The sequence below is a fragment of the Sinocyclocheilus rhinocerous genome, unplaced genomic scaffold (genome assembly GCF_001515625.1).
Source record: "Sinocyclocheilus rhinocerous isolate Xijiao unplaced genomic scaffold, SAMN03320098_v1.1 scaffold362, whole genome shotgun sequence".
Lineage (NCBI taxonomy): Eukaryota > Metazoa > Chordata > Actinopteri > Cypriniformes > Cyprinidae > Sinocyclocheilus > Sinocyclocheilus rhinocerous.
In genome coordinates, this window is record NW_015639507.1 from 1,362,886 (window position 1) to 1,383,801 (window position 20,916).

At 36.9% G+C, this 20,916-nt stretch overlaps 1 protein-coding gene across 3 annotated transcripts in view; it reads right to left on the minus strand.

Moving 5' to 3' along the window:
- The window catches only part of LOC107751191 (transcription factor SOX-13-like), a 32,556-nt gene extending 23,155 nt beyond the window's left edge, over positions 1-9,401 (minus strand). For 2 of the 3 annotated variants that reach the window (XM_016566842.1, XM_016566840.1), the window contains exon 1: positions 9,118-9,401. The gene's annotated coding sequence lies outside the window, so the exon portion shown is untranslated. Of the gene's footprint in view, positions 1-5,553; positions 5,612-9,117 lie in introns of those variants that run through there. The other variant, XM_016566841.1, reaches the window with a different exon arrangement.
- Positions 9,402-20,916: the final 11,515 nt, after the last annotated feature.

Here is a 20,916-nt window from a genome sequence, read left to right on the forward strand (position 1 = left end):
ATTCAAAGTTTTTTCAAAATAATTTCCACAATTTTTATAGTTAAATATTTAAAACAGTTTGTAGTTATATTTTTTTCATTAAAATTAATAAAATTAAATTAAAAATTAAATATGTTTTTCATTTACTTTTTTCCAAGTACTACTATCCCAAAGTGTGGCATCATTTAATAAAACTATTTTAGCTGCTGGACATGATGAACAGAACTAAAAAAAAAAATTAGTAACTAATCAAGATTTACCAGAAGTTAGACAAAAGTGAAAGTGTGCTCAAGATCAAATCTATACGCAGTATCATTACGCACAGTGGGCATAATTTCCAATGAATCAAGCTGTAATTCTGTCAAATTATGCAAATTGTATGTGTATTTATGATAATACACAAATAATATATATTTTATATAAATATACAAAATGCTAGCTTTTCAATTTGCCTTAACCACAAAAACTGTTTAATATGTCAGTCCCATCATTTCTATCATAGAATGTTTTTAAACACAATATCATTTGAGATGTTGTGGAAATATCATAAAAAGTTCATAATTTGGCATATGATGCATGTAAACAAATTAAAAGAGCTACGTTTTCAAAAGTCCACAGGGACAAATGTGCCCACAGCTGAAGCAGCAGCCTCACATATTTCCCATAAATCAGCCCAATACGCCAAAACACACATTGTCTGTGACTCTCTCCAGTCGACTTTGTCTTTTTCCACAACAAAAACAGCTCTAAAGATCAGAATTTTGGGCTCATGTTCTTTTGAGACCTTCTAAATAAGACGTATTAATGGGAAGATGGTATGACCACGCTCTGGACACAAAAGAGGGGGAGAGGAGAAAGAAAGGAGAGTGGGTCGCCGCCGTTTTTTTCTCCTTGTGCTTTTGAGAAGCGCAGGTTAAAAAGCAGCCTCTTTCATTGTGCCTCTCTGGGCCTAAAACAGTCCGGTTATTGTGGCGCCAAGTGAAAGGCTAGTGTGGCATTTATCTGAGAGACAAGAGGAGGGGGCAATGAAAGGAGGCCGAGCACAAAACACACTTGGAATAAAGAAATATAACAAGAGAAAGGGAATAAAAGATGTTAGTGAAGGGCCCCCCTTTGCGGAAAAAAGGCGCACAAAAACCTTCCGCCACCCCCTTCAGGCAAAGAAAGACAAAGGCGAAAGACATTAAAATGTGCTATTTTCTAAGCCTGGCACGCTTTTATATTCAATCTTGATTCAGATTTTTATATAAGCATACAAATGCAGCAGTTTGTGCGTGATGCATTAGATGTTGTTTTCCAAAGCTACGGATCATAACGTCAGCTCCACAAGACTCTGGGTCTTGCTGGCAAGTCCTTGAATGACTACGGGTCTTTGAAATAAGTTAGGGGTCTTTGAGAAAAGACAGTGCATCTATGGCGTTGTCATGGCGACCAGATCAGGCTGTTTTGTGCTGCGAGGAACACAACAGGTAATTCGAAGGAACCACAGGTCCCATTCTCCAAGTCAAACTGAAGATGTGTAGGGAACCACTGTTTGAATGATTTAAGACCTTACACTGATCCAAAAAAGGCATAGTTCACACATAATTTTAAACCTGTGGAACATGAAAAGAGATCATTTGCATAATGTCCATGCTCCGTAAAAGTAGTCCATATGATTTATGTCCTATATTTGAAGCTTCATACGAATGACACAAAGTCGTAACTATAAGAAAGATTACTTGAATACTTTTTACAAGACAATATTTCGGTCTTTTTGCTTCAAAATTTCATGTTTAATTGGGTTACTAATAACACGTTTAACCTGTTGTTTTTAGAGCTTTTTTTAGAGTCAAAGGCATGCAACACAAATGCATTTAGAGTTGATTTACAAGAATCGTTCACAAAAAAAATGACATTTTGTCCCCATTTACATTTACAATTGGTGTAGAAACTATTTTTAATCAGAAATTGCTAGTAAATGTCACATGCAGTGCAAGAAACACATTGAATTAAATGTGTAATTTTGAAGTAGAAAGACTAAACATACTCCAGTAATCCTTGTTTACAACTTTAAAAAAAAATTTTTTTTTACAGTGTATCAAAATGTTGTAAAACTATGGAGAACATGAGGAAGAGTAAATAACGAAAGAAGCTTCATTTTTGCATGAACTACTTAAAACTAGAACAAATCGAGCTAAAACCAGGCAGAAACTCGTCCGTTTTTTCTTCATGGTACCACCTGGTGGCACATTCAGATCGCAGAGCTCCATCGTTCAACGTGGGGACCCAGAAAGGAAGAGAAAACGAAACCTTCACCTTTTTCAGGACATCCTGAGACCCTGCGCCACCCTCCCCACCCCACCCCGCTGGCCACTTCACCGGTGCAGGACGGAGCACGTGGGCTCCTGCTGTCAAAAACAGGATACACACTCACCGCACGGCTGAGAAACAACGGTTAATAGGTGGGAAAAGAAGGCATGACGGAGGAAGACCAGAACGATATGATGGAACTGTAGAAGGATTTGGGATGTTGTGAGAGAAAAAAAATCCAGAACTGGGTGAACATCAAGTTTACTTCTGCTTGTGAGAAGTTTTATCTATGAGCTATTCAACTAAAAATGTAAAGAATATTTCACCCAAAAATGAAACGTTCATGTTTATTTTCTAACCCACCCTTTTTCTGCATTGTGGACAACCTGTTGTATTGAAAAGAGCTTTAGAATTCTTCAGAAATTCACCATATGACTTTGGTTTAGGGATGCGCCGATCCGATATTCATATCGGGTATCGGCTCCGATAGTGCCATTTTTCTCGGATCGGGTATCGGTCAGAGAGAGCCGATCCAAATCCGAGATTTTTATTTTTATTTTTCCCGATTGTGCGAATTATTCTGTGTTACTTCTGAAGCCATACGATAGCTTAATGTGAGCTACATATGAATATTTAAGTCCTTGGTGAAAAAAAACTTCACTGGTATCGGATCGGTATCGGTATCGGCCAATACCGAACCCTAGGTATCGGAGGCGAAAAAGGCGGATCGGAGCATCCCTACTTTGGTTTTAAAGTAAATGAGTACAAAATTTCATTTTTTTTTGGTAAACTATTCTTGTAAATCAACTCTAAAAGCATGTGTTGCACGTCTCCAAAAAAACCTGACTAAGAGGGAAAAGAAGCAGTCCTGTGACTGGGTCAAACACAAACGGTCTCCAGTTGTGTAGAAGAATGGTGAACAAACAAGACAGAGCGAATGCAGCACGGGAAAGAGCGACTGGAAAAAGTGTCACTGCTAACAAATGTTGAGCTTGTATTTAAAAGCCACATCAGTATGCAGTATCACACATTCTGATAACATCTCAGAGATGCTCCTCAAACATCTTACACAACTAGAGATGAGAAATACACACACTTCCACTAACATACAAACACAACCCCCCTTTCTACAAAGCCCACCTACATTTTTTTTTAGTCAAGCGCAAACTTTAATTATCACATTGCCTATGTCAGCAGTAAAATTAAATTGGCTTGCAAGTTCTTTTTTTTTCTTCCGCAGTCACTCTTCCAAACACAAACTTTTAAGAAAGTCTTAAACTTTTGCATTTAAAACCCAACCTGAAAAAATGTGGTTCAACTGTAGAGAGGTGATATTTGTCACCTCTTACGTACAGTGACATAAACTGACGGCTTTCTGGCAAAGGCGCTTCCCCCATGCTTTCACTACATTTGCTTTCTTTGTAAGCGGTGAATGTTACATTTCTGTGATTCTTCATTAGTGATGAGTCAACTGTGAATCTGAGAAGGAACTAAACATGTTATTTCGCTTTCATTGAAAAGCTCAGGTGTCAAGCAGCGTGGTTTAAAAAAAATGGTCTGAGAATTTGACATTAGTAAGGAACTATTTCTTGTGTTTGTGGTCTAATTGTACAAAAAAAAATCATCAATCAAAGTCATCTACATGTAAAAAGAATAATAATGATTTCAAAACTCATCTCTTATTTCCCCTTTCTAAAGGGGACAGATACACAGATAACACTGAAGGATATTATTATCTCTCTTTTTAGTACAAATTTTGCACACTTAACATGGTAGAGATAATCACAGCGGTTTTTGAGACCCTAAATACATAGTTTTTTTTAATGTAGATCATGTGTAATAATGAAAAGGTCATAAAGACATCAACCTGAATGTATTTTCAGACAATAAAAAGGATCTCTCAGAACTACACTTCGCGAACCTCAAAATAACTGTCATTATTCGAGTTCCCCAGTGCAATCTGTGGACCGTTCGTGTGAGTGTGAATTAATAAATAACAATCCTTGATTAATTTGTAAAGAAACAAATCATGAGGCTACGGCGGTCTATTAAAATATCAACCCGCAGGAACACTACGCTGTGTTCTCAGAAGTCACAGTGGAGGCCACAGCAGTTCATGCAAATAACTGCGGGACTATTTCCTGGTCACATTCATTACAACTGAAAGCGGCCTTACTGTATTAGAATGACAGTTTATCCGACTGTGAGTGAACATAGCAAGACATTTGTATTTTTACACATGACAAACAAACAAATGAAGCCCACACATATCTGTTGACAATATTTGCACTGACGTTATTATTCAGATTAATGTAAAAGATTAAACAGAATGGAATATTACATTTACTGTGGCTTTTTTATATTTCTAGTGCAAAGACATAATAATTAATTATTTACATATGAATTAAATGTATTAAAACACTTCTGTAGGAGATAAAAACGTATATTAAAATATTTTATACGGTGATTTAAAAGTATAGTAATTAATGAAAACCTATGATTTTGTGTTATTATATTATTTCTAAACTACTAGCTTTACACATTTTTATCGACTTGTTTTTTAATTAACCAGAATTAGCCACAGGAGTATTTTTGAATAACTTTTGACTATATTTTCCAGATTCTAGAACCTACAAACTAGAGCCATGGGAACATTTCTGTTACCTGAGCAATGTTTGAATAGTGCATGTTTGTCTGCTTTTCTTTGTCTCCTTTCGATTTTCATGGCATTCAGCACAATTCTTTCCCTAATTTAAACAATTATACATTCAGGGCATAAATCCACCCTGCAATTTGCCCCTGAAACTTTTATATGAACAACTATGTTTAAGCTCACACCCAAACCAGCGTATTCAGTCCAAATCAAAGTCATGTTGAAGCTTGCATCACATAAAACTTCACCTTTTGCCCATCACATGCTTTAATAAACCCGAGAACATGCTGCAGAACAAACACGCATGCTAAATAAATTCAAAAGTCCAGTTACAGCATGAAGGATCAAACCAGTTACTCAACTCAAAACAGAATTAAGACTTACAGTTTTCTATAATATAATATAATATAATATAATATAGGTTGAAATTTTCAATTAAATATATCTTATAAATGGAATTTGTACAAAATAATACTATCGCATAAATGTACTGCCAAAACTAAATAACGATGCAAAGAAAAATATTAAAAAATAGATAGCACTAAAAGCAATTCAAAAAAATGTAAAAGCATGAAAACAATGCAAAACAACTGAACACAAAGCACGCAAGTTTGCAAAGCAAGTCTTACCTAAAGTGTCTGAGTTGACTGTTATGACAAAACACAGAGAGGGATGCTCGTTTTGATGGGCGGCTGTCAGATTGTGTGCTGAAATTTCTAATGGAGGTCTGTCTAATTTCCGCTGTGGGTCTGAGCTCATCTCATGGTAAAGAGGGTAGGAACAAAAACTGGAGGTTTTTGGCAACATGTAGGCGAAGAGTGGCACTTTCCAGTTTCCACCTCTCACGTGCGGAAAGCGCTTTTACCATTTCGGACAAGATAACTTGCGATTAGGGATTATTTATAGAAGGCTTCTGTGTTCTCACGTGCTAATGACTTAAGATGGATCGACAAAAATGTGTACAATATAGTAAACGTTTAAGACACAGCAATCGCTTAGACATGCATTGCTTAGAAACAGTGATCAACAGTATTTAAAGTTTAAAAAGGAAACCATTTTTGAGAAGATAACATGCTGTTACAGGGTTTTGTTAGTAGCAGGTCTTCAGTGTTCCTAAACATTATGAGCAAAACCACCGTAACAAAACTTTGACTAGAAGTAAGCTGGCATTTACAAAACATGCAAAGATTTACAAAGTAATCTAACATGTTTTAGAAGTTTTAAGATCTTTACATACAGAATTACAGTTCATGTTTCTGACAGGGCCCCAAAACACTGAGCTCTTTGACTCCAAACTCAAGCGGCTGAACACGACGCATTCAAAGTGTGAAGATGATTTGATGGACAGCCGCTATAATCGAACGCATTTATCAGCGTGAGCTTCTCTGGCCTGCTCTGTTTGATTTCATTGATGTTGTGGCGAGCCCTGAAAAACTCACTTAACAAGCTATTGTTGTCTCTCTCTCTCATCAAACCCCGGCTCAATAGGACACATGAAACAATGCAGACCCAAACAGAAGAGGTCGAAGTTTGAATGAAAACCTAGCCTATGGGAAATAACATCACGAGGTTGTCCGTCCATCAGTGCTGCAAAAGTTTCAGCAGAAGTTCTCAGCGCAACTCTTTCAACATCGTGCATTTTGGCTTTTTTTACTGAAATTATCCAGGTAAAAATATGACAGATGACCAAAAATGCAATGGCAATCCTGTCTAAAACAACTCCAAGTGTAGTTTTTTAAGCATATAATAATTTATATGAAGACAAAAGTAGTGTCCGCCTTGATATAGAAAGGAGTAAAGGAGAGATCAATATATTGGCCAGGCCAATTAATTTGATGATACTTGGCCACTTTAAAAGAATGTTCATTTGGACAAACAATGGGAGTATTATTACTTCCTTGCATTAATTGGAAAATCTCAACAGCTTTATCAATGAATAAAAATTCAAATTCATAAAATAGCGTCAAATAAGTGGTCATGTACTTCTCATTTCAGCTTTTCGCTGTCAAAACTGCATTACGATAATGACCATACTTTGATCCAGGTATCAATCGTTGGAAAAATCAGTCAGCAACTAGAAACCAGAAGAAAACTCAAAAAGCTATTAAACAACTAATTTTCAGTATGTTTGCCCTCCAAAGACCTGTAATAGAAATTTCAGCCTTGATTGTCAGATTAGAGCACCACAGAGTTTGTATAAATCAGCCGGTGAAGTGATCTGGGCTCAAGACTTTGCGGAGACCGGATGTATAGACACACTGAGAGCTAGAGAGAACCACCACTGGTTTCCTCACCTCTCAAACGGAGTACAAATATACAAAGAGATGGGTAATAATGGAGCTGAAACAGAGAGGGATGCAAAGAAGGAAAATAAGGCATAGCGTAAACATAAGATGGGTAGAAGCGAGGGGGGAAAAAGCAAAAGGTCAGAGATTCCCTATTGACAGGCAGCTTTGTGCGCAGTCAGCCACTGTGAAGCCAAACACTCTCTGACACTTCACCAACTTCCCCTTTAATGATCCGTCGACATGCCCGCTCACAATGGAGGTGCACAACTCAGGTGCTGGATGTTCTTGACAGGATAAAAGCGGGATATGCTGCCTGCACTGGCACGACAGGCTTATTTAACCATGCAGACACAAACCGGGACAATAAAATGTCTACTTGGAGCTCATTATCAAAGTTTAACACCTATTCAGAGATTGCGCCACAGTCGGTCTGCCCTGAGGAGCTCTGCTTTCTGGTTATTCCGGAAGGCTGATATTCTTCAACAGAGAGATCAACAGTTCACTTCACACAGAAAATCTGTAAGACCTGTCAGCTGCCTGAAGAGCAACTCTTAGCAGGTCTCCAAATTAAAAAAAAATGTTCAGATGCAATAAAAACAGACTTGAGTGTAATCCATTGAAACCAGATAAGTAAGAACACACAGTCAACTTCAACTACTGATGTACAGTGATAGATTTTATATGTATATATACATTTTATGTAATTATATATTTACATATATGTGTGTATGTAATTTCAGAGCCAATAAAAACAGAGTTGAGAGTAATCCATTGAAATCAGATAAGTAACAACAAAGTCATATTCAACTACTGATGTACAGTGATAGACAGTTTTATATTATTAATACATTTTATGAAATTATATATATATATGTGTGTAATGAATAATAATATAAAATTATATATAAAAAAATAAGATAATATATAAATAATTATACATTAAATAAATTACATTTAATGATTTTTTTTTATAATTAGAAAACATATACATTGTTAGAAAACATATATTGTCAGAGCAAAATTTGTGTTAATTTAATTTCAGAAATTTTGTGTAATCTTATTTGCTGTCATTAAACTGTATAAATCAAAGCAAAGCGCCACCTGCTCTTTAGATATCGACATCAGCCATTGAAAAGGCCCATACGGGTCAACCATTACTAATGTGGGCTGCTAATTTCTTGAATTTTTCTTCATAAGAGCCTAAAATAAGTTCTTAGGTAATGCACTGTAAAGCAAAAGAATGGTCATTTATGTGGTCAAATGGTCAAAGTATTCAGTTCACTTTCAGAAATGAGTGATTAAACAACCCAAACAAAGCAATCCGAGCAGACAAAAACATCAATTAAAAATGCATTTAATTGTTTTTAGAAAGTTTGCCAATATAAGCTCACCTCATATGTGAGATAAATCAAACATATCTGCACATAAGTAGGAACGTCTTTGAAATAAAACAACTAAGAACTGCTTCTTAATGTACAATGGATTGCTGCAATGGCCTTGAGAGGACATTAAATACATTTTCAGCTCACATCAATAGTAATTGACTGAGTACGCAAAGAAAGCAGGTTGTCATTTCCTATCATACCGTATGAGCAAACATGCTGTTCTGACACACACCACAGAACACTTTCAGGTAAGAAACTAGTTCATTTGATACAGAAATATTAGTCAAAGTGAGTTTTGTTTTCTCTGCAGGTTCATAAAACCGGGCCATTTTGACTTTAAGGATACATAAAACGCTCGCTAAGCTGATTCAGGTAGATGATATTGTGAATCAAAATCCTCGTTACATTGATCTACTTCTGTTAGTTTGTTGTATCTCTCACTACAGACCGAAACAAACGTGTCGAACGTGCCAAACACTCGTGCGTAAAGTTTCAAACAAAGCGCCATTTGCCCACTTACCAACTCCAAAAGAACTGTGCGCTGCGCTTTGCGCTCCCCAAACTTTATTCCTTCAGTCTTTCCGTTGTCTCTGGGCCGCAGAATCGATAACGCCGCATGCAAAATGTGGTTTCCCCTCGTGTCAATGAATAATACGCCTCTGTCTACCAACGGCTTACAGCACAACCTGAGACTCCGAGCGCACAGCTGATGAATGCGTCGCACTCTCACCGATCCAGCCTCCCTTCACTCCAGAGTGACTTTCTGGTGTTCAGTTTCCAACATTCTCGGTCCTGCTGCCTGTCATTCACCTCCCCCTTAAAGGGAAAGCTCTTCTTTCTGGGTTTCCCTTGGCAAAAGGAAAAATGCTGGGATCCTTGAAGGGGGAAAGGGAGATGCTCTATTCATGAGTACCTGCTGTTTCAAGTTCAGCTTTAATGTAGTTTTATCATTTGGTTAATGTGGCTTTAATGCACACAATATGAGAAAATATCCACATAGAGTTTTGGAAAAACATGCATGCATAACATGCATTTTTATACTTTTTATTAAGAAAAAAAGTATTGTTTAAAAAAATTAATTTCAGTGTAATACTGACACAAATCTGAAATATGGCTGTAAATGATCTGTAATATGTTGTAAGGACTTTTTTACATTTTGAAGTCTACTAAGTACCTGCTGTTTCAAGTTAAGCTTTAAAGTTTTAATGTCATTTTATGCTTTTTAAAATGCAGCTTTAATGCACACATTCAAACTCTGGCAATTTGATAATACCTAGAATATCAAAATCAACTGCGGGCAGCAGATCCTTTTCCTATTTAGCGCCCAAACTCTGGAATAACCTACCTAACATTGTTCGGGAGGCAGACACACTCTTGCAGTTTAAATCTAGATTAAAGACGCATCTCTTTAACCTGGTTTACACATAACACACTAATACGCTTCTAATATTCAAATCCGTTAAAGGATTTTTATTAAGAAAATATCCAAGTATGCAGCGTTTCAGAAAAGGCACATGATAATACACATTTTTATACTTTTTATTTACAAAAAAACATTGAATTTCAATTTTAGTCTAATCCTGACACAAAAATATGGTGGTATATGATCTGGAATGTGTCGTATGGACTTTTATGAAACTTTTTGTAAGTTTTCAAAGCCAAAACGATCTAATTTTCATGGTTTGCCATGACATGAGAGTGAGTAAATAATGCTAAATTTATCTATATATGTTGCATGTCATCTAAAGAACTGATAAAAACATTTATGTCATTCAATTAAGTCAGTAATTCAAAAAAAGTGTGGAGGAAAAAATGAAAAATTTTATTTATTTTTTTTAATCAAGTGTGAAATATGCTATGACAGAAAAATAGCAGCGTGCCATGTGCATGCTTGCCAAACCTGACACACAATACTTAAACATTTTGAGCAAACCCTCAATTAAGACCTTTCCAACAGCAGCGTCATTGTACTAAAGTTCTCTGTAACGAGGGGCTCCGTCACAGACACCCCGTGTGACATTTGCACGGGGGCCCGTTAGCCAATGCGAATCACCAGAGTCCTTCAAAGCGCTCCAGACCTGCGTTTTTATGTCTCTTTCTGTCTCTTTTTCCCTCAGCGCATGCACAACTAGCCATCGCCGCGCAGGGGTGAGAGCGCAAAGCCGATGTGCCATTTCTAATCCCCTCTGTTCCAGCCTTTGTGTAGTGGCCCAGCAGGAAGTAGGAGCTGGGCAGACAACAATTAACAAAAGAGCTGTGAAGAATACAATTAGCCATCAATAGGAAACCACAGGCCTTTGTGCCTGTTTCCATGGAGATGCTTGACTACCACTATTCCAGGATTACAGAACCTTACCCCCCTCCCCCCCTCCACAACACCACCACTTCTTCTGTGTTTTTTTCCACTCCGTCTTTCTTTAACCCTCTCCATCCTTCTTTTCTTCCTCTGCCTTTTATATCCACCTCTCTTTCTTTATTTCCATGTCACTCTCTTGTCACTAAGTAACTCTGGGGGCTTTAGACGAACGCTCGCATCTTTGTTCTGCTCAGAGCTTTTCAGGTCTTCTACCTTTGTGTCCCCCACTGGGCTGAGGTGAAGGTGCCGAATTTTTTTTTTCATTACTCTCTCCCATTTTCTTCATTTGTCTAAAGGATTACCCAGACTGGAGCTTTGTAAGGGGTTGAGAAAGACCCGAGCCGATATAACTCCTCAGTGTTCTAGCTCTTCTGAAAAAAAGGTTAATGAAAAAGAAGTCTTTATTTTCCATCTGGGGACTGTACGCTTGGACCCGCACCCTTTGTCCTGGAGTCCATAGTGTTTATTAGTGATTCACGCTGTTGTTTATCACAGATAATGAGGTTTTTGTTCTAAAAACGTGTTACAGTGATTCCATTTTCGTTGTGGAAACGGTAACAGATACGTTCCAAATATGTTCCTCTCAATGTCATTCTCGCAATTTTTTATGAATCAGAACAAATTTCTGTCTAAATTCTTCTAAAACATTTTATTTATCATTCAAAGTTGAATTAAACCCAGGTGTTTGTTTTAAAATGGTTTTAAGAACAGATTACACAGTTTAAGGCCTCTAATGTTCATAAAATGATCAAGAGATGTTGCCCTAATAACTTGAGAGTTTTTATCAAATGCCAACAAGATCATTAGAATGTTCCATAAATATTCTGTATTTGTTTCTAACAGTTGCACAACCTTTAGGTCTAATACATACTCTAAGAAAGCACATGAACACAAATGCTTCCATGCAAGTTGATTTTATGCATTGCATCTTGAAATGTGTCAGAACGCAATTCGTAACTCAAGTACATGTTGCATTCTCAGTGTTAGAGGGCACTATATAGAGGGTATATAGTATACTGTATACTGTCATAGAGTAACATTAGAAGAAGACTGTACTTGAAGATGGAAGATAATATTGCCTTTTAAGCAAAAATTTTCAAATATGTGTAAAACTCGTTAAATCTGGTTTAATGACACAAAAATTTGAAGGTATCTCTATCGCCCCTTTGAGGTTCATCATAGCCACTGTAACGCACAAGCAATGTTAAAGGTGAAAACATATTAAACTCAATATATTTTCATCATTTTTACATACTCAGTTTGGTATATAAAGTGTATATGCTGTGCTTGTGTGTGTGTGTGTGTGTGTGTGTGTGTGTGTGTGTGTGTGGGTGGGCCTTACTCATAAAATTTGAACAATTTGCTTGGAAAACCATTTTGAATGATTTTCCAAAAAGGTTTCCCAAAAAGATTGGGATGCTCAAACACACACAGTAATATTTCAGTGTTTACGTTTTTTGGAGGAATCGACCTATGAATGGTTTACTTGTGAACTTGCATAGAGTATGTTTCTGGCATTAGATAACGTTGTTGGAACGTTCCCCCGTGAGCTCCCAATGTCAGGACAGACATTTGTCCATCAAGAGATTGGTGAACCCAAACACTCTACATCTTGCGTGCGTTTCTGCAGAACCGTGGCATTTACAAATGCAAATGAGTCCATAGAATGAAGACGTTCATTCAGTCTTTTGGAATACAAACAAGCGTTCTTTAGACCCCTTGTCTTCATTATAACACAGTCTGCCTGTCAGGCCTGTTAGAATCACTCTGTATTCTCCGCACTACACACTATGCCAATTAGGCAATCATTGTGACTAATAAGAATAATCTCACATTGTGGTTACAAAAATGGCACATATTATAAAAAGAACTTTGGGAGCGGATATGCCTGTGTTCTCTCTTCCTGTTTGCTTGTGCATAGCTATGCTGTTCCCCCCTGCCCCTCGCATTGCCTATTAAAGATCTTTATCAACACATGCAAATGCGTCTCATTAAAAGCATTATAAATGATGATTAATTTCACGTTTTCCCATTGCAATGAATAAATCTGATTATCTACATGCAGATATTTTAAGATACAAAAATGTTTTTTGAGCTTGTTTCAATACGTGAGAATGATAAGCTGATTAGAAGAGGCAGATTTAGGTAGTACACAGTGTTTTACCACAGTATTTCAGTGATGTTATCAGGCAAGTGCTGGGAACATTCAGAATTCACGTTAAAATTGCTTTGTTAATACGACAAAACATATCGTAGCAATTCATTTAGCTTCCCAATAAGTGATTTAATTTTGAACCTTTGACATTTTATTGATTAACTAGGCCATCAAACCAATCATGCTTGTTCAATGTGGCAGTAATGTGGAATTGTGGGAGAATTACATAAACCACCATGAAATGATTATTTTCCTTTGAAACTGCTATCTGCTCTGCTTACTCTCCAACCAAAATGGCATTTTTGCCTATGTATGCACTTCACAAAAACCAATGTGTCCTCATAAAAAGCGCAAGAAAATGTTGATGGGGAAATAATACTGAGCCAGATAGTCTTTCAAACCGCATGGGAGGGAACCAGGGTGATATAGAACAGCAAACATGACAGATATTTGCCCAAAAACACATATGCGATAAGGTCGAGCGTATTATTTCTGAGAATCATCGGAAAGCCGCAACCCGTTCCGATTTCTGTTCCGTTGATTTCAAGCAACAAACGTGTTTGTGTGAAACATTTCATGCAAAACATTCCTTTTCGACCGCAAACGCTCAGTGAAATCACAAGAATCAGGTCTGCACAACCTAATTGAGGTAAAAGCAATAGCAAAAAAGCAGCAGGTGGTTTGAGAACCAAAAGGTTTGAGTGGCAAGTTGGGCCTCGTTTATTTTTGGGCCAATTACAAGCTTTTTGTGCAACTTGGCTTTCATCAAATATCTCATACCTGAACAAAATGGGTTGAGAGGCACCAAACAAGTTTATCTGATGGTGCTTTCAGGCTTTTCGATGTGCCAGAATTCAATCTCCAAACCGGGGGATACGGGCGAAGGGCATTAACCTCGTCGGTTTCATGCCTGCTTGTTTGGAACTCACATTGTAGAATGAAAAACTCTACAGAAACAAGCATCACAGCTCTGCAAAAGCACTAAAACCAAATATGCAGTCGTTTATAAAAGGAGTACAGTATGTATGACAGAAAGGATATTGCAGATGTTAAAAGGGAGTTGAATGCCAATTTAAAAGCCGGCACGTTCTCAACTACCCGTAATGCAAACAAGCTGCCAAGAGGCCCTTGCCAAAATACTTTGCATACTCAGTTTTATTTTGGTAGATATTTTTTATCTAAAGTAACTGATATTGCATTCAAGCATTTTTTTTTCTTTTCAAACTCATAACCTCAGCATCGCTAGAGCCATTATTTTCTGCTGTTTGAGCTATATGAACAGAGGACAGATGTTTATCTTTAAAAATTCTATCTTTTAATCTTGCATGCTTGCATACGGCATCAACGATGTCAAACTTGTTATATGGTCCTTCAAATTTGATATATTGTCCACACAACAGCTTCAGAAGATTTGAGATGTAGTGCACAAGATGTACGGACTGTTTTTATGGTACTTTTATAGTACTTTTTGTTATTTTTGTAGCTTGACAGACATTTACGTTTATGCATTTGGTAGATGTTTTTTATCTAAAGCAACTGATATTAAATTCAAGAATTTCTTTTTTTCAGTTCATGCATTCCCTGGGAATCAAACCCATAACCTTAGCATCGCTAGAGCCATCCTCTACTGATTGAGCTACATGACAGGGGACAGATGTGGTCACACTATGAACTAAAAACTCTTTAAAAACTCAATCTTTTAAACTGGCATGCTTGCGTCTAGCATCAGTCTTGTCATTGTCTTCAGAAATGGCTTTTCACTTCATGCATTCCCTGGGAATCAAACCCATGACCTTGACGTTGCTAGAACCATGCTCTAGAACAGTGATGGGCAAACTTGGCCCTTCCAGGCCACTTTCCTGCAGAGATTTGATCCAAACCTGATATGACTCACCTGTCTGTAGCCTTCTAGTAGTCTTGAAGACAATGATTAGCTGGTTCAGGTGTGTTTCATTAGGGTTGGAGCTAACCTCTGCAGGAAAGTGGCCTGGAAGGGCCAAGTTTGCCCACCCCTACTCTAAAATAAGCTGGTTCGGAATGACATGTGAATTTTTTTTTAATCCACAATGCATAGTCAAACCATCCTAGATCAAGACCATGATGCCCACCAGGCCACCAAACTGCAAGCACACACACACACACACACGCAGTGCATGTCAAATTGGTGTCGCATTCAAGTCTGCCAAGAGATTCCAGCTCTCGCTATTTCCAATTTGCCGTGGTAAACCCAGGTGACAAGGCACAAGTTATGCCCCACTCCCCCCTTTTCTCCTTTCAGAGGCCTGGCTGGTCCAAAACCACCCACATTTCTACTTTAGCACTTGTGCAAAAAAAACAAAACAAACAGTAGCGAGAATAAAGGGCCGGCTCACAGCAGGGGCTGAAGGGAATATTGGCAGTGCCGCACACAAAGGCGGTCCTGAAAATAGCCCCCTAGCACAATGAAACCTGCCACTCTGTCTATGAGATAATGTCTAATTGAAAACAGTGCCGCCATTGTGCCGCTGTCACCGGCCTATTGTCCAAAGCCTGCCCCCCCTCCGCACACACTTTTTTTTCCATTGACGCGGCGCGATTGTTCCCTGCCATTGTGGCACCCGCACCCCTCACTCTCTCTCTGTATTGTTATAATTTCATTACTCGTTTGTTTTTTGTTCCACATCTCCTTTTGCTCCCCTGCAGGTCTTTTGTTCGGTACATTTAGGCACTTCATATTGAATTGCCAACACGTGTGTGTGTGTGCAAATGTGTGTGCATTTGTTTTCTTACACAAAATTCTTTGTCACTATAGGGGGCGATCTTAAAATGTCAACTTTGTTACCATAATTTTGTATAGTAATGAAGTGATATCATAATAGTGAATATTATTTGAAAAATTAAGATGAAATTTTCTTTATGAAACATTCCTTGCACTTTCATGAAAAGGTTAATAATGATAAACTGTAATTAAACTGTAAAACTGTCTTTGTTTCCTTTAAGAAGGTATAATTACTTCCAAATATATTTTTTAATTCCTTTTCACCTTTTCACAGCAGATAGGAGCTCTTTTCATTGAATCACCTTTAGTGCTAAGAACATGCGATTGCTTTCATATTTGTTGTGTTTTACGTTTGTATAACTGTTGACCAGCAGTCCTTTGATACCCTCTATCATCACTGATCATTTGATGATGCTTAAACATGCAAATGTCTGAAGCTTGTTCATTATTTATTTGCACAAAGCCCGGCCTGATTTGGACTCTTTTTCACTCACACTCAGAGTCTGGGCCTTTGCCCAACGGTGCCAAGTCCATTTTAACCAAAGTGAGTCACAATGAAAAATGCTACAAATGTTTCCTTGGGTGAAAATGAGAAACAAAAGCCCTTATCAGACTTGCATATTATTGTATGTGTTAATAGGAGAAAAATGGAGGTATTATGTATTACGACCAGACTGTTAAAACAAGATAAGCAACATGTTCACAGGTCACTGCCTGTGCGCTCAGAAAGCTTTGGTGGAGTGTCACCTTCGTGTAAACAGCATTTGCAGCGTTTGTGCAGCGTGTTTTTTTGTTTGTTTTTTTTGCACATCTAGTGAGGAAAGTATTTTTGAACCTAGTTTTGGAGGTTCTACATCAACAACCTATGAACCTTTGATAAATAATGAAAAACATTTTAAATAATAATAATACATTTTATATAATTTTCTACAAATATTTTGATTAAGTTAAAGTAATAAACAATTTCTTTACAAGTTATAAATGTAAAAATTATCAAATATTTTTAAAAGACTTACTGACCTTGACACACAGTTTTGGGGGGTTCACATATATATAATATAATTTTCTGTTCTGTTTTTTTTTTGTTTACAAAAAAGCTTTCTGCAGTTTTTAACTACACTTTTATTTGGAGGACAGCTATCGTTCAAATATTATTCTTTATTTTTCTAAATATATTTTTCTATATATATATATTAAATAATATATGAATACAAGTTTACAAAAAACATATTAATTATTACATATTAAGTATTTTAATGAACTTTTCGAACTATATATTTTAAATAATATTATTAATAAAAAAACTGCTTCACTGATTATTCTTTATTATTATGTTTAATAACAGGTCTCCAACCTTATCAAAACATAAACTTGTAAACTATTTTGTTTAGTTTACAAAAGGCTTCCAGCAGTTTCTGTTCATTACACTTTAATTTGGAGGACATTTTTCAAATATTATTATATATGTTTGTAAATATATATATTTCTTTAAATTTATAAATATATATTTTTAAATATTATTATTAATAATCCCATCTGTTTTTTTGTTTTTGAATTGTCATTATATTTGTATTTGTATAAGTGTCATTTCTCATAAATTAAATTGTTTTGTTAAGAATCCACATTGTAAAGGTTTATGTTTCTTTTCTGAGCTCTTCGAGTCTCTATATTAATTATTTTCATCTTCAGTTCAGAACAATGAAAACAAACAGGCCATCACTCTTTCCAGACAGAGAGGATGGCAGCCAGATAAATTGCCTGAAGTCTTTTAAAATCCCTATTTAATGTGAAAGCATCTCCTGTTTGGATACGCACACACTATTCTTAACGTGAACAAAAACATCATCAGTCCAAACACGTGTGAGCGAACCAGACAATCAGGGGTTATAAATACAGGTTGAGTTGATGGTGTAGATGTTGAGGGCAATGCAAGCGTACAGACTGAACCTGTCCGGTCGGAGCCGAGGTAGGAGACGGGCCGGGCCGGGGGGAGGGAGAACAAAGGACACGCTCACAACAATCACACCCGCAGGAACAGGAAGGCCCCTCGGGAGCTCGCGGATGGCAATCTGACCTGGGCAGTGTTTCCGACGGCTAAACCCAGCAAGAGCTGACCTGCCTCCAAAGCGTTTGGTTGGTTTCCCACAGCCTGGTCATGGCAGAAATGCACTGTCTCTTTGGTTTTTGACTGGGGTGAGAGAAACGGAAGGGCTGCTTCTTACTGAAGGATGGGATTTGCGTAATTTAAGGAAACTGGGTGACATTACGTGCAGAAGTGTGCATGGAAGAGTATCACTGGTAAACCACAGCGGCCACATCGCCTAATGAAAAATAGTCCAAAAGGAAACAAGGACCTACCATTAAATCTACTAATAGTATTACTGAAAAAATAAAATAATTTAAGTGCAACAGTGGCCATTATTCCATGCTAAATGTTTCAAACTGGGTAGTAACTGATTACATGTAATCCGGATTACATCAACTACTGATGAACACATTCATTTTTAATTACCCTGCAGTTTCTTCGCAAACTCCAGTTTGGGAAACCTTGATGTAATGCAATGTTTCATTTCCTTTATAGTGTTACTAACAACAAATGGAAAATATTTTCTTTTTTATATCAATATGGTCCAAGATTATCTTATTTAAATTAATGTGATAAACAAGTCAAAGGTAATCTAAGAGTAATCAAAAAGTAACTTACCTAAAATGTGTAACGTAATGGATTACATTACTAACTAAAATTTTTGTCATGTAATTTGGAATCAGTAACAGACTACAATTAGTTAGTAATCTACCCAACACTGACCCAATCAAAGCACATGCGGCTGGCGTCCAGTTCAAATAATCAAAACAATTGTGTTGCAGTTTTTTTTAATTCAATTTGAAATTAAAAAAAAATAATTATTTGCGCTTTAGGTTTTTTTTTTCTTGGTTTCTGGAAACCAAGCTGATTGCATTGTGGGATTTTAGTGGGATTTTAGCATAGTGATATTTTAGTATAACTGAGATACTGTTATAATTTTATTTGATCATTATTTTAAATTTCTTTTTCTTTTTATATTTTCCATTTTCATTTTAGTTAAGGTTTTAGTCATTTGGTTGTTTATGATAATTGTATTAGTTTTTATTATTTTTATTCCATTTTATTTCATGCTAAACTAAATAAAAATGATAAATACAATCAGTTTAATGTTTTTTTAAATATATATATCAGATTTTTTAAACTGACTTTTTATGGTTTTAGTTTTAGTTGATTATTATAACCCTGTACTGCACATATTAGCAAATCTATCTTTCAGAGGTGTTCCATAAGCACCAAAAATACTATGCATAATATACATAGCCTATGCAATAAACATAGCCAATATTCAACAAGAACAAAATGTAGGGTTGTAATTTATCCAGTGGGGTTTGATTGTATTGTACGTGACATCACCTGAAAACTATAAAGCCATTAAATTAAAACAAGTTATACTTTGATGTGCAAAATCACATTTTTGCTACTTTAGAATAATGTACACTAATGCATTGTTCACAAAAAGATCATCAACGTGTATTAAGAAAGTGACTTTAAGTTCTGTTTAGTCCGTTCTGGAAATTCTGGACCCATTAGTTTTCATCTGCATATGAAATAGAACTGATTTTGATCATGTAGCTACCTTTAAAAGCCCCCAGCAAAGATTCACACTGAATGAATACTGAAAGAAAAATTCACAAGGGGATCGACTTTATGCAACATTACTGTGGTTGAACCCACAGTGAACGACTAAAAGCGTGTGGTCGCAGTTATGAAGTGAGCTTAAAGTCTCTGGAGTCAGCAACTGACTTCCTCCCGATGAGCTTCACGGCTGCATCTGGTTCTCCGGCTCTGTGTGTGCACATGCAACGCTCGTACTCGTGATTTCGATACCGCTTCCTCCACAGGTTGGCAGTGAGTCCCTATCTAGAGACTCACCAACCACTGCCTCTGACTTCAAAGTCACAGCTCTCCTGCTCTCTGGCAAAACCATCTGAGCACTGCTGACATGCTGCTGTTTTCACATTTCCAGATTTTTATCAAACTTCCCCTTGAGGAAAACAACCGTTATTGAAATCTAAAGCTTTGAGCGTAAAATTAGTTGTTGGGGGATTTGAAACGAACACCACAAACTGCAACACGCAATAACGTTTAGATAAAGAGCTATGCAGATGTAGTGTATTCATCTCTTGAACAATCATTGCATACTGATTAAAAATCACTTCAGTGCACATATCATTTGACACGTTATGGCTGCAACTGGGTTGTGATTGTTTTAAACTTTGCTGAATTCTATAATTTCATCACATTTTATTTAATTGGCATCTACGCTAATATTAGTCTGTTTTATTCTTATTCCGAGATCACCGTAGCCATACGGATCCAGTGTGTATCCAGTCCAGATGGTGGATCAGCACCTCTACAGCCCTGAATGTCAGCGGAGACCATGTCAACTAGATGCGTCCAAGAGACAGATCCCCTGCGAAGACCTTGTCGGCCATCGGCTCAAGACCATGGGAACCAGATGAGTCCTCTGCTCAATCTGACTTGTGTTGCAGCCTGGAATTAAACCACACCATGCTGGTTTCATCTGGTCAGAGGAGAACTGGCCCCCCGACTGAGCCTGGTTTCTCCCAAGGTTTTTTCTCCATTTCTGTTACCGATGGCGTTCTGGTTCCTTGCCACTGTCGCCTCTGGCTCGCTTGACTGATTGCAGACACTATTGGAAGAGAGCTGAACTTGATGATGACATCACTGAATCATCCATGAACTGACTTTAACTGATAAACTGACTGTTTTCTATTGTCCTCTTGCATTATCAGCACACGTTTTTCCTGTTTGACACTGTAAAGCTGCTTTGACACAACCAGTATTGTATAAAGCGCTATACAAATAAAGGTTATAAAAAAAAAATTAAAAAAAAAAAAACATATGCATATGGCATATAACTGTCTTGAATTATTCCTTAATATTTATCTTGTGGCCCGTACAAAAAAAAGAAAAAAAAAAAAAAAAAATGTATTTTGCCTT